A 13,519-nucleotide genomic window follows, 5' to 3' on the forward strand; every position below is an offset into this window, starting at 1 on the left:
ATGCATGTCTCTTCCATACATTATAGTGTTTCGTAGGATGGAATAGCACGGCGTCATATTATTAGATGGAATTCGGCGTCATATTATTAGTCATTTTGTATATGAGCGTGAGCGTGCAATATTTAATACGCTGACTGACTGACATCCATTGTAGGCATTCTAGCATGAATCTCCGCGGAGTTCGTCGATCACATCTCAATATCAGGCGCATAGCCTTGTTTTGCAACATTTGCATTCTTTGCATCTGTCTCTTATTTGCAAGAAATAGTACAGATGCACAATAATCAAAATGTGGAGCGATCAGCGCTTTGTAGATCGTTATTTTGCTTTCAAAAGTCAAGAAACGATTTATTCTACAAAGCACTCCATATTTTTGAGCTGCCTTCTTTATAGTATAATTAATGTTCTCTTCAAAAAGCAGCGTTTCATCTAGAATAACGCCAAGATATTTGATTGATGATACTCTTTCTACGGGTTGCCCATCTATACTTATACTTAGATTGCCACTATCAAGACTGCGTGTCGACACTACCATGTATTTCGTTTTACTTATATTTAATTTCAATTTTTTCCATTTTAACCAGTCATCTAAGTTTTGTAGTTCAAGATTCATTTTTCTGTAACAGTCTTGCAATGTATCTGCCACAACAAATATCGCTGTATCGTCAGCGAACAAATTCACGTCGCTGTCATTTAACACCTGTTTGATGTCATTGATATAAAGCAAGAAAAGTAACGGCCCCAGAACACTTCCTTGAGGCACACCCAGATTCACTGATCCCGCCGATGATTTACTGTCCCTATAAATAGTGATTTGTGTTCGCCCGCTTAAGTAGCTTTCAAACCACGTCAATACAGGTCCAGTTATATCATAACTGGAAAGTAGTTTTATCAATTTACACCGGTCTACTGTCTCGAAGGCCCTTTTCAAATCAATAAATACCGTCAAAATAACTTTCTTCTCCTCTATAGCCTGTTTCCATTTTAGAAGCAACAAATTAAGAGCCGTTTCACAAGAGTGGTTTTTCCTAAATCCAGACTGTTCATCTACCAGTATTTCATTTTCCGTTATATGTTCCAGAAGTTGATCTTTGACAACGATTTCTAGGATTTTTTCGTACATTGGTAATATATTAACTGGTCTACGGTCTTCTGGTTTGGTCGATTTCGGATTTTTTGGAATCGGTATGACAACGGATTTCTTCCAACTATGTGGGCATTCACCTCGAATCATCGACTCATTTACTATATATAGTAGATTCTCTTTGATTAAATCAAATGCATCTACTAATACCGTTTTATTGATATCGTCAACACCCGCACAGTTTCTTAAATCCATCACAACCTTCCTCAGTGTTTCCATACTGATGGTTCTAAAGCATCTCCATTGTGAAGACAAACTAGGAAAAGCAAGATTTAGTCGATTTGTAGGAGGCACAATACCATTGTGGATTTCCTCCACACTTGACGTGAAAAATTTGTTCAATTTTTCAGCTGTTATGAAATTACATTCTGTATTACCGTCAAATTCAATGTCGATATCTTTACTTCCGCATGGATTACACAAATCTTTTATTTTTATCCACAGCTTGTTTGGATCATGTTGAACTGCCATTATTTCACTTTGAATTAATTTATTTTTGGAATTCTTTAGTTCACGTACATAAATATTTCTCCATACTTTGTACATGTCCCAATATTTAATACTGTTTGTACGTTTAGCTATTATTAGGTAATGATCACGTTTTTTCTGATGGAAGCTAGCGTAGTGGTATACCAAGCTTTGTCTCCGCTCTGTCTTTGTGCTGGAATGCCCGATCCTCTAGGGGTCAATATCTTTTTCATTGAAGAGCAAAGTGCTTCCTCAAGATTTTTTGCAACATCATGGAGAGAGGAGTGTTCTCCAATCGGCATAATTTTGTTCTGTAAAACAGATTCCAATTTGCGTTTCGAATAATTGTTCCAGCACTTATATAACTTGTCCTTTATTTCGATAAACTCAACATCAGAGAAGTTATAGATCATACCAATTGTTTCATGATCCGAGATTTTTCTGTCATGAAGAATCTCGATAACACCATCGTCAAAATTAGTAAAAACTAAATCAATAGTCGTCGAAGTTGTCCTTGTTATTCTGGTGTGATCATTAATTATCTGTTTGAATCCAGCGGCTTGTATGATTGCTTTCAATTCATGAGATTTCTTACGTTCGGCCCAATCAATATTAAAATCACCAGTAATGATTATTCTCTTTTGTTCATGAATTTGAATGTGTTGCAGCCACAAATCTTCCAGAAATTCTAAAAAGTCCCTATCGCTACTACTAGGCGAATGGTATATGCCAGCGTATATCCCAGCCATTTTGCATCCTCTGACTTCTACAGCTAGAAACCAATTGTCCCCGTATGTATCATTATAGATTTCTTTAAATTTCATAAGGTTCGAAATGTACATAGAAACACTCGTTTTCCTGATAAACGGCTAAAGAGGTCTTCTTGCGTAGGTATCAAATAATGTTCTCTTTTAATACACATATTCAGCGGTTTTGGATCCAAACAAATGCGCAATTTACCGTTGGGTTTCTCAACTACCTGCATATTACTTACCCAGTCAGTGGGATAATCAACTGCAGATATCACGTTCTGTTCAACCATATGATTCAATTCATTCTTAACCCGGTCATGGAGAGCCAAAGGAATTCGTTTTTTATAATGCAACGTTGGAATCGAATTTGGTTTCAGAATAATAGAATTCATTCCAGGGATCTCACCAAGACCCTCGAATAGTTCACGGAAACGGTTAACAAACTCATGCTTATTGCTCGGAATATCAGTATTCTTTTCAACATTACATAACCTTTTAATCAAGCCAAATTCACTACAAGTTGATAGTCCAAGAAGGGGTTCAAATCCATCATCAACAATCAAGAACTGGGCCGATTGAGAAACTTTTGTTGTAGGATCGAGGCAAGTTAATTTTGCGGTACCATGGATGTTTATTCTATTACAACTATAATCTAACACAGGTCCTTCATTGAAACTTCGGATGGAACCACCGATTTTCTTAAAAATACTTAAGGGAACGCAATTCACATCTGAACCAGTATCCAATTTAAATTCAACGGGCAGACTCCTAATATGATAAAGCTTTTTTCCATCTTTGTATCTGGCTGCTATCTTTTAGGTTAGAGCTTACTCTGTAAGATCCGTTAATGGAATCATATTTCACACTACATGCATTATCGACCTCATTTATCTTACCTGCGTCAGTCCAATTAATCGATTGTATTATATTTTTCCGGCCGCCTGATGGGGTCGCCTTGTTGACCCTATTTTCGTTTTCACCTGATGTGGTCGCCTGATTGACCTGGTTAGTCCTTCCTCCGGATGGGGTCGCCTGGTTGACCCGGTTGGGATAATCGTCCTTCTTTTTATGGCAACAAGCTTTAAAATGCCCAATTTCTCCACAAGTATGACATACGGCTTTCGATGCCGCACACAGTTGACGATGATTACGATGATATAACTTTCCACAATTGTAGCACGTTTTGCGAGTGATCGAATCTACTACGGCTTGTGTTTCTCCACCAACTTCACTTCGAGTGCTCCGGCTTTTCGATCAAGTAGCTGCCTGTTTTCTGATGCCGCTTCGAAAATTTTGCAAACTTCAGTAACCTTCGTCAGTGAATCATCCTTTCCATCGAGCAATTTCAACTGCAGCTTTTTGTTCTGTACGCCAATAATGATTCTGTCCCGAATCATCCGGTCAGAATATGACATTTGACAACCGGAGCACTTGAAATCACAATATTGCACCTGCGTACGAAGTTCTGTCTCAAAGTCACCAAAAGATTGCTTCTCTTTTTGCATCACCAAGTTGAATTTGTAGGCTTCCATTGCTACATTCTTCTGGGGCAAGCAATGATTATCAAATGCCAAAATCACCTCTGCTAGTGTGCGTGCAGCATTGCGAACACCAATATCACCTCCATCAACAGCACCACCACCAGGTTCATCCTGTCCGAACATGTCCTCAACGTTTCCGTCATTTGGATATAGAGTATTATAAATTTCTACTCCACGCGGACCAACCAGCCATAAAAACATCGCAATTTTATTTGCTTCACTTTCACCCATTTTGTTGTTCGCTCTCAGGTAGATGGCGAACGCTTGCTTCCAGCGGGGCCATTCTTTCGCGAGGTTCGCTGTGTCCAGTGGCTGAGGCAAACGCATGTCGAATCCAGACGCCATCTTAAACACAAACGCGTGAGAATATTTCTCGCTGTTTCTTTTATCCCGGGGATTTCAATATCCTCTCAATACACTAGTGAGACATTCGTATCCCACTTCTGACACCATGTAATGGTTCTTCAATTTTTAGGTGATTTGAATATTTATTTTGTTACACACATTAGAATCACTCTTCTCGTGGTAATATCTTATACTTATGACAGACATACAGCTGTACTTGCGTTGTACTTCGAAAATTGTATGTCTGTCACCATGTACAGCGCTAGAACCATGCAAGCAACTCGGTACAATCGCTGTACCTGTACCGACCTATTTTTCCGCTGTACATGGCTACAGTTGTACTGTGCGCAGCGCCATAGACGGTTAGTGGTGGGTAGCATGAACAAAACGAATCAAAACATTTGGTATACATTCTTTTCATTGACTTTCTCTTGAGTTAATAACTCAGATTGAAACATATTTGTTGTGTTCGATAGTTTAGACGCTAAATAAAAACCTTTTTCATTGAAATATTGGTGAAAATACAATGCAATAAATTCAAACTTCTGATTGTCAGTCTGACATGCGGTACAATGTACAACCAAAGTATGTGTGTCATGCTATCGTGGTACCTGTACAACGATGTACACGTACAGCGCTAGTACAGTTGTATGTCTGTCCATGGTATTAAGCAAGGCGCCTAGAAGTATATCCTAAGGTGGGCCAACTTGCTAAAACCACTCTTCAGCCATATTGGAAGTCTACTGTGTTTTGTTTGTAAACAAAACACAATACGCTAGTGCCGAAGCTCGCTCGTGATCAGTCTGTCTCTTTCGCGCTACATGCAAATAATTCCCCTTCTGCTTTCTTCCGTACTGTTTTCATATCCCACTCCCCTAACCAACTTAGTGACGAAACGGCCTCACCTAGTACCATAGACCCGTCTTGGTATTAAGCTCAACTGACGCAGTCTTTCTAACTTTACACAGGTGTCCCTACGATAATACATGTATGTGTGTGTGACAAGGTAAACAAATAGGGTGTGAATGATACAGTGAATAAAATATAAAACATAATTATTACACTATATATATAAATAAAAATGGATCACTGAATATGTTGATAACAGCAAAACTCGAAGAAAAAATTGTCCGATTTAGGGCTGTCTTTATTCTATCATATTTTCTGTATCAAACATTTATTCCATGTAACGGAGAAACATGTTATTTGCAAGTGGTTGGAAAATCTTGGACGAGAATTGTGTCTGAAAATAATCTGATATTATAATGACGAGTTTTGGTAGAAATACTAGAAAGTTTATAGTAAAAGGTTATTTTGAAGGATAGATTACTAAGATTACTAAGAATTACTCTTACTAAGCGAAAACGTGAATGTGATAACGAAAAAAAAAATAGTCTTCAGTTTCCTTGCTCAGTGTATATTGCTGAATTGGCAGCGATACACTGGGCGCTGGACAGCGTCGCCTCACGACCTGTTGAACACTATTACATTGTAACGGATAGTCTTAGCTCCGTCGAAGCTATGAGGCCGGAAAAGCACTCGCCGTACTTCCTTGAGAGAATACGAGAAATTTTGAGTGCTTTATCCAGACGTTGTTATGTCATTACCTTTGTGTGGGTCCCTTCTCATTGCTCAATTCCGGGTAATGAGAGGGCTGACTCATTAGCAAAGGTAGCTGCGATTGAAGGCGATATTTATCAGCGTCGAATCGCCTTCAATGAATTTTACTCTTTAGTCCGCAAAAATACCATCGCTAACTGGCAACGCAAATGGAACGAAGATGAATTGGTCCGGTGGCTTCATTCGATTATCCCTAAGGTTAGCCTCAAACCATGGTTCAAAAGTCTGGACTTGAGTCGGGACTTTATTCGCACCTTCTCCCGACTCATGTCCAATCACTGTTCGTTAGACGCGCTACTCTTTCGTTTCAATCTGGCCGGCAGCAATACCTGCGTTTGTGGCCGAGGTTACCACGACATTGAACACGTTGTTTGGTCGTGTGAGGTGTATCTTGTTGCCAGATCGAATTTAGAGAACTCCCTTCAGGCTAGAGGAAGGCAGCCCAATGTGCCGGTGAGAGATGTGTTGGCTCGGTTAGACCTTGATTACATGTCCCAAATATATGTTTTCCTTAAATCTATCGATGTTCGTGTGTGATTATCCTTATATCCTTATACCCTCCATTTCTTCCTTTGTGAGTAATTGGTCCGCTTGCTATAAACAGGAGAATGAAATGTAAATTCACAATAGATGTACGAATAGATTTAAGAATTGAATGTGTGTGATTATCAACATTGTAATAATTTCCTTATACCATCCTTTTCCTGAGAAAAATATGTCACCCTTCTAATCTCGAGTCCACCGCGAGTAATCGGTTTCCCACATTACTAACCATAGATTTAAGAAAATTGTTCATATATATAGTTTTAAAAATATATTTAAGATTTCGGCTCCTTTAAACTTATGTAACTGAGCCTGTGAAAATAAACGAATCTATAAAAAAAAGCCAAGTTTGGCATGTGATGGTTTTAGGGGACAAGAAACGATTCTATGGTGAGTAGACACTACTCCCCCTTCTCTAGAGGGGCGGGAGGAGGTGGTATTGCCATACAAATGAAGCATAAATTTCTACATAACTCAAGAACTAATCATGAAAATGGAATCAAACTTGGCATATAGAGGTTTTAGGGATCGATGAACGATTCTATGGTGGTTTGACACTCCTCCCCTCTCTAAGCGGAGGCTGCCATACAAATGAAACACAAATTTCTGCATAACTCAAGAACTAATCAATTTCGGTGTATAGAGGTTAGGGAGCAATACACGTTTCAATGGTGGTTTGTCACTCCTCCCCGTCTCTTAGGTGGGGCTACCATACCAATAAAACACAAATTTCTTACTCGAGAATCAATCATGCAAACAGAACCAAATATGGGATGTGAGGGTTTTTGAGTACGAGAAATGTTTCTATGGTTTTCTATGATGGTATGACATCCCTCGCTCCTCGGGAATGGAGGGGGTTCCAAAAAATTAAAACGCATCTCAATCAAACATATTCCAACCAAACATGACAGTTAAAAAATTTTCGGAAAACTCAGAAGAAAATGGGAAAATTTGTGAAAAAATCAATTCCCATGTGTTCTAAAATTTCATAGTGACAAGCGTTGTTAATCCATTTGATGTTTGCGCTAACGAAATTGATCTTTGTTCGAATATGAAAATTGATTTTAATGTGATAAAACTCACTCCTATAGCTTCTTCTATATATATAAATAAAAATTGTAGCACGTTTTGCGAGAGATCGAATCTACTACGGCTTTTGTTTCTGGTTGTTTCTGCTCCACCAACTTCACTTCGAGTGCTCCGGCTTTTCGATCCAGTAGCTGCCTGTTTTCTGATGCCGCTTCGAAAATTTTGCAAACTTCAGTAACCTTCGTCAGTGAATCATCCTTTCCATCGAGCAATTTCAACTGCAGCTTTTTGTTCTGCACGCCAATAATGATTCTGTCCCGAATCATCCGGTCAGAATATGACATTTGACAACCGGAGCACTTGAAATCACAATATTGCACCTGCGTACGAAGTTCTGTCTCAAAGTCACCAAAAGATTGCTTCTCTTTTTGCATCACCAAATTGAATTTGTAGGCTTCCATTGCTACATTCTTCTGGGGCAAGCAATGATTATCAAATGCCAAAATCACCTCTGCTAGTGTGCGTGCAGCATTGCGAACACCAATATCACCTCCATCAACAGCACCACCACCAGGTTCATCCTGTCCGAACATGTCCTCAACGTTTCCGTCATTTGGATATAGAGTATTATAAATTTCTACTCCACGCGGACCAACCAGCCATAAAAACATCGCAATTTTATTTGCTTCACTTTCACCCATTTTGTTGTTCGCTCTCAGGTAGATGGCGAACGCTTGCTTCCAGCGGGGCCATTCTTTCGTGAGGTTCGCTGTGTCCAGTGGCTGAGGCAAACGCATGTCGAATCCAGACGCCATCTTAAACACAAACGCGTGAGAATATTTCTCGCTGTTTCTTTTATCCCGGGGATTTCAATATCCTCTCAATACACTAGTGAGACATTCGTATCCCACTTCTGACACCATGTAATGGTTCTTCAATTTTTAGGTGATTTGAATATTTATTTTGTTACACACATTAGAATCACTCTTCTCGTGGTAATATCTTATACTTATGACAGACATACAGCTGTACTTGCGTTGTACTTCGAAAATTGTATGTTTGTCACCATGTACAGCGCTAGAACCATGCAAGCAACTCGGTACAATCGCTGTACCTGTACCGACCTATTTTTCCGCTGTACATGGCTACAGTTGTACTGTGCGCAGCGCCATAGACGGTTAGTGGTGGGTAGCATGAACAAAACGAATCAAAACATTTGGTATACATTCTTTTCATTGACTTTCTCTTGAGTTAATAACTCAGATTGAAACATATTTGTTGTATTCGATAGTTTAGACGCTAAATAAAAACCTTTTTCATTGAAATATTGGTGAAAATACAATGCAATAAAAACAAACTGACACAGGTGTCCCTACGATAATGCATGTATGTGTGTGTGACAAGGTAAACAAATAGGGTGTGAATGATACAGTGAATAAAATATAAAACATAATTATTACACTATATATATAAATAAAAATGGATCACTGAATATGTTGATAACAGCAAAACTCGAAGAAAAAATTGTCCGATTTAGGGCTGTCTTTATTCTATCATATTTTCTGTATCAAACATTTATTCCATGTAACGGAGAAACATGTTATTTGCAAGTGGTTGGAAAATCTTGGACGAGAATTGTGTCTGAAAATAATCTGATATTATAATGACGAGTTTTGGTAGAAATACTAGAAAGTTTATAGTAAAAGGTTATTTTGAAGGATAGATTACTAAGATTACTAAGAATTACTCTTACTAAGCGAAAACGTGAATGTGATAACGAAAAAAAAATAGTCTTCAGTTTCCTTGCTCAGTGTATATTGCTGAATTGGCAGCGATACACTGGGCGCTGGACAGCGTCGCCTCACGACCTGTTGAACACTATTACATTGTAACGGATAGTCTTAGCTCCGTCGAAGCTATGAGGCCGGAAAAGCACTCGCCGTACTTCCTTGAGAGAATACGAGAAATTTAGAGTGCTTTATCCAGACGTTGTTATGTCATTACCTTTATGTGGGTCCCTTCTCATTGCTCAATTCCGGGTAATGAGAGGGCTGACTCATTAGCAAAGGTAGCTGCGATTGAAGGCGATATTTATCAGCGTCGAATCGCCTTCAATGAATTTTACTCTTTAGTCCGTAAAAATACCATCGCTAACTGGCAACGCAAAAGGAACGAAGATGAATTGGTCCGGTGGCTTCATTCGATTATCCCTAAGGTTAGCCTCAAACCATGGTTCAAAAGTCTGGACTTGAGTCGGGACTTTATTCGCACCTTCTCCCGACTCATGTCCAATCACTGTTCGTTAGACGCGCTACTCTTTCGTTTCAATCTGGCCGGCAGCAATATCTGCGTTTGTGGCCGAGGTTACCACGACATTGAACACGTTGTTTGGTCGTGTGAGGTGTATCTTGTTGCCAGATCGAATTTAGAGAACTCCCTTCGGGCTAGAGGAAGGCAGCCCAATGTGCCGGTGAGAGATGTGTTGGCTCGGTTAGACCTTGATTACATGTCCCAAATATATGTTTTCCTTAAATCTATCGATGTTCGTGTGTGATTATCCTTATATCCTTATACCCTCCATTTCTTCCTTTGTGAGTAATTGGTCCGCTTGCTATAAACAGGAGAATGAAATGTAAATTCACAATAGATGTACGAATAGATTTAAGAATTGAATGTGTGTGATTATCAACATTGTAATAATTTCCTTATACCCCATCCTTTTCCTGAGAAAAATATGTCACCCTTCTAATCTCGAGTCCACCGCGAGTAATCGGTTTCCCACATTACTAACCATAGATTTAAGAAAATTGTTCATATATATAGTTTTAAAAATATATTTAAGATTTCGGCTCCTTTAAACTTATGTAACTGAGCCTGTGAAAATAAACGAATCTATAAAAAAAAGCCAAGTTTGGCATGTGATGGTTTTAGGGGACAAGAAACGATTCTATGGTGAGTAGACACTACTCCCCCTTCTCTAGAGGGGCGGGAGGAGGTGGTATTGCCATACAAATGAAGCATAAATTTCTACATAACTCAAGAACTAATCATGAAAATGGAATCAAACTTGGCATATAGAAGTTTTAGGGATCGATGAACGATTCTATGGTGGTTTGACACTCCTCCCCTCTCTAAGCGGAGGCTGCCATACAAATGAAACACAAATTTCTGCATAACTCAAGAACTAATCAAGCAAATGGAATCAATTTCGGTGTATAGAGGTTAGGGAGCAATACACGTTTCAATGGTGGTTTGACACTCCTCCCCGTCGCTTAGGTGGGGCTACCATACCAATAAAACACAAATTTCTTACTCGAGAATCAATCATGCAAACAGAACCAAATATGGGATGTGAGGGTTTTTGAGTACGAGAAATGTTTCTATGGTTTTCTATGATGGTATGACATCCCTCGCTCCTCGGGAATGGAGGGGGCTCCAAAAAATTAAAACGCATCTCAATCAAACATATTCCAACCAAACATGACAGCTAAAAATTTTCGGAAAACTCAGAAGAAAATGGGAAAATTTGCGAAAAAATCAATTCCCATGTGTTCTAAAATTTCATAGTGACAAGCGTTGTTAGTCCATTTGATGTTTGCGCTAACGAAATTGATCTTTGTTCGAATATGAAAATTGATTTTAATGTGATAAAACTCACTCCTATAGCTTCTTCTATATATATAAATAAAAATGGATCACTGAATATGTTGATAACAGCAAAACTCGAAGAAAAAATTGTCCGATTTAGGACTGTCTTTATTCTATCATATTTTCTGTATCAAACATTTATTCCATGTAACGAAGAAACATGTTATTTGCAAGTGGTTGGAAAATCTTGGACGAGAATTGTGTCTGAAAATAATCTGATATTATAATGACGAGTTTTGGTAGAAATACTAGGAAGTTTATAGTAAAAGGTTATTTTGAAGGATAGATTAGAAGATCAATCAATGAACAGTTCTGCGATTGGACCCATGAACGTGCGCTTAGTAAGAAAACGTGAATGTGATAACGAAAAATAAATTTTGGGCAGGAGGAAGTTTGCCGGGTCAGTTAGTCTTGAATAAATTAACAAATAGTTTACAACGCTCAAATATATTTGTCGCTACTGAAAACAAATCACCATCACGGCCAAGACGGTTTCTCGCCAGCCTTTAGAATCCTGCCATACAGAGCACTCTTGTCGCGATACATAGTCATTCGTTCAGTTTCTTTGTTGTCCAGGAACCAACCAAAACCAAAACCAGCTAATGGTATCAATGTCCATATATACTCTCTCGTAATTCCGAACAATGCCATTTTAAAATTTCTGCTGCAACTGCTCCGGTGCGTAGGCCTGCTTCTTCCACTCACGAGTATGAGAGTAATCGGCAATGATCGAACTGATTGCCAATGTCGGGAATATTATTGTAACTCGATACTTCCGCCAGAAACTTGCGAGAGACATGAAGCTGTAAAATTCACCAACAAAATATTCATAAATACATTGAGAGGAAAGTTATGATTTTCTTTACCGATGTTACGCAAAACTTAGGTCGACTTTGGAATAAGATTTGACAACCGCCTTTCAGGAACAAAACAAGTACATTGGATCAGAGATGCCAGATGTGAAGATTTGAGAAAATCTTTGATCTAAGATCTTTGAATATCATGTAAAAACTAGGGGTACGACTAAAACGTCAAATCCCTCATATTGCCAGTGTACCCAATATTGCTGCGGTTCACTGACATTTTGGTTCTATCAATTACTGTTGTTTACATCTCGGTCCGGTTATATAGTCGAATAGTGGCTAACTTTAAACTCCATGTTAAATGTGAACACCTCTATGTGAAACCGAAATATGAAAATCGCTCATGCAGCTAGAATAAAGCAGCGCATTTTTCGATTTCAATCCTCGTAAATGATATGTTGATAAACAAATGACGCCATATTGATTTTGATTTTGGGTAGCCTATATTCAATTGATGTCTAACCCCTGGTAAAAACACGGAAGACTTTTTGACATTACGTGAGGAACCACTCAGCTTCCAGTGTTTGTCCGAGGCGATCAGTAATATTTTGCGAGGAAGAAATGTGAAGGGCTTTTGTTCATGCGAAAACTTTAACAAAACTGTCTAGCACCCCTGGTTTGGATTTAGACGATTTAGGTATTGTATCCCAGGTGGCAATTTTTATAATTTACAACACTCTCAGCAAAAATAGGTATATATGTCAAATTTTTTGGTAAATATTCACCCTAGGCCGATTATCACCCTTATTCTGGTTTTCGAACGAATAGGAAACGTACGCAAATCCCATCATTGTTTTCGAACGAACCATTCGTCGTATTTTCAATTTACAGTCGTACTAGATCAAATTATTGGTGTACTTATTTGCATAAACTACATTATCGGCATCAATGGCAGATGTTTACATTTTCACACTTGTTTTGATTTGAACTCGGTTTTTCCGATGAGCTCGCTCGAATGCAGGAGAAATATTCCAAAGAGGAGAAATCGAATAGTGGTCTCGATGGGCACGCTACCCTACGGAGGTCGGCATTTTCGTCGGAAAATTCCTACAGAAGTCTGTTGGACGGTACCCGGAACAGACTTGCTCACGCTGATTCTGGATAAAGCACAAGCGATGGAAGTTTCGACTCACACAGGCTTCAGCGGGAAACCACCATCAGCTTCAGTTGCACCAATAGCAGCAACAGTTACAGCTTGTTGCTCTAATGTAGTCCCTCTGTCTGTTAGGTCTGCTCAATGATGAAAGCCACGGCGGCGGTCCCATAATAGGTTCGCTTGGGGAGCAGGTATCGCGCTGCAGGTTCAGCTCGAGCGAAAGAAGCAGTCGAATGAGTAATATGATCGTTCATTCGCAGGGCCGACATTTCTCCAGAATGTGATTTGACACTTAGTAGTGTCAAGTCCGATGGAAAGATGCGAACGCTAGGAAATATCCAACCTTATAGGTATACCACAATATTTAATTCAAATTTTATCTCATAACATCTTTCAATACTCCAATTACAGTACCAACACTAACATCCCTATACGCATGCCGCGTTACACCTGAATATTCCATGTTTCTT

The sequence above is a fragment of the Toxorhynchites rutilus genome, chromosome 1, assembly GCF_029784135.1.
Source record: "Toxorhynchites rutilus septentrionalis strain SRP chromosome 1, ASM2978413v1, whole genome shotgun sequence".
Taxonomy (NCBI): domain Eukaryota; kingdom Metazoa; phylum Arthropoda; class Insecta; order Diptera; family Culicidae; genus Toxorhynchites; species Toxorhynchites rutilus.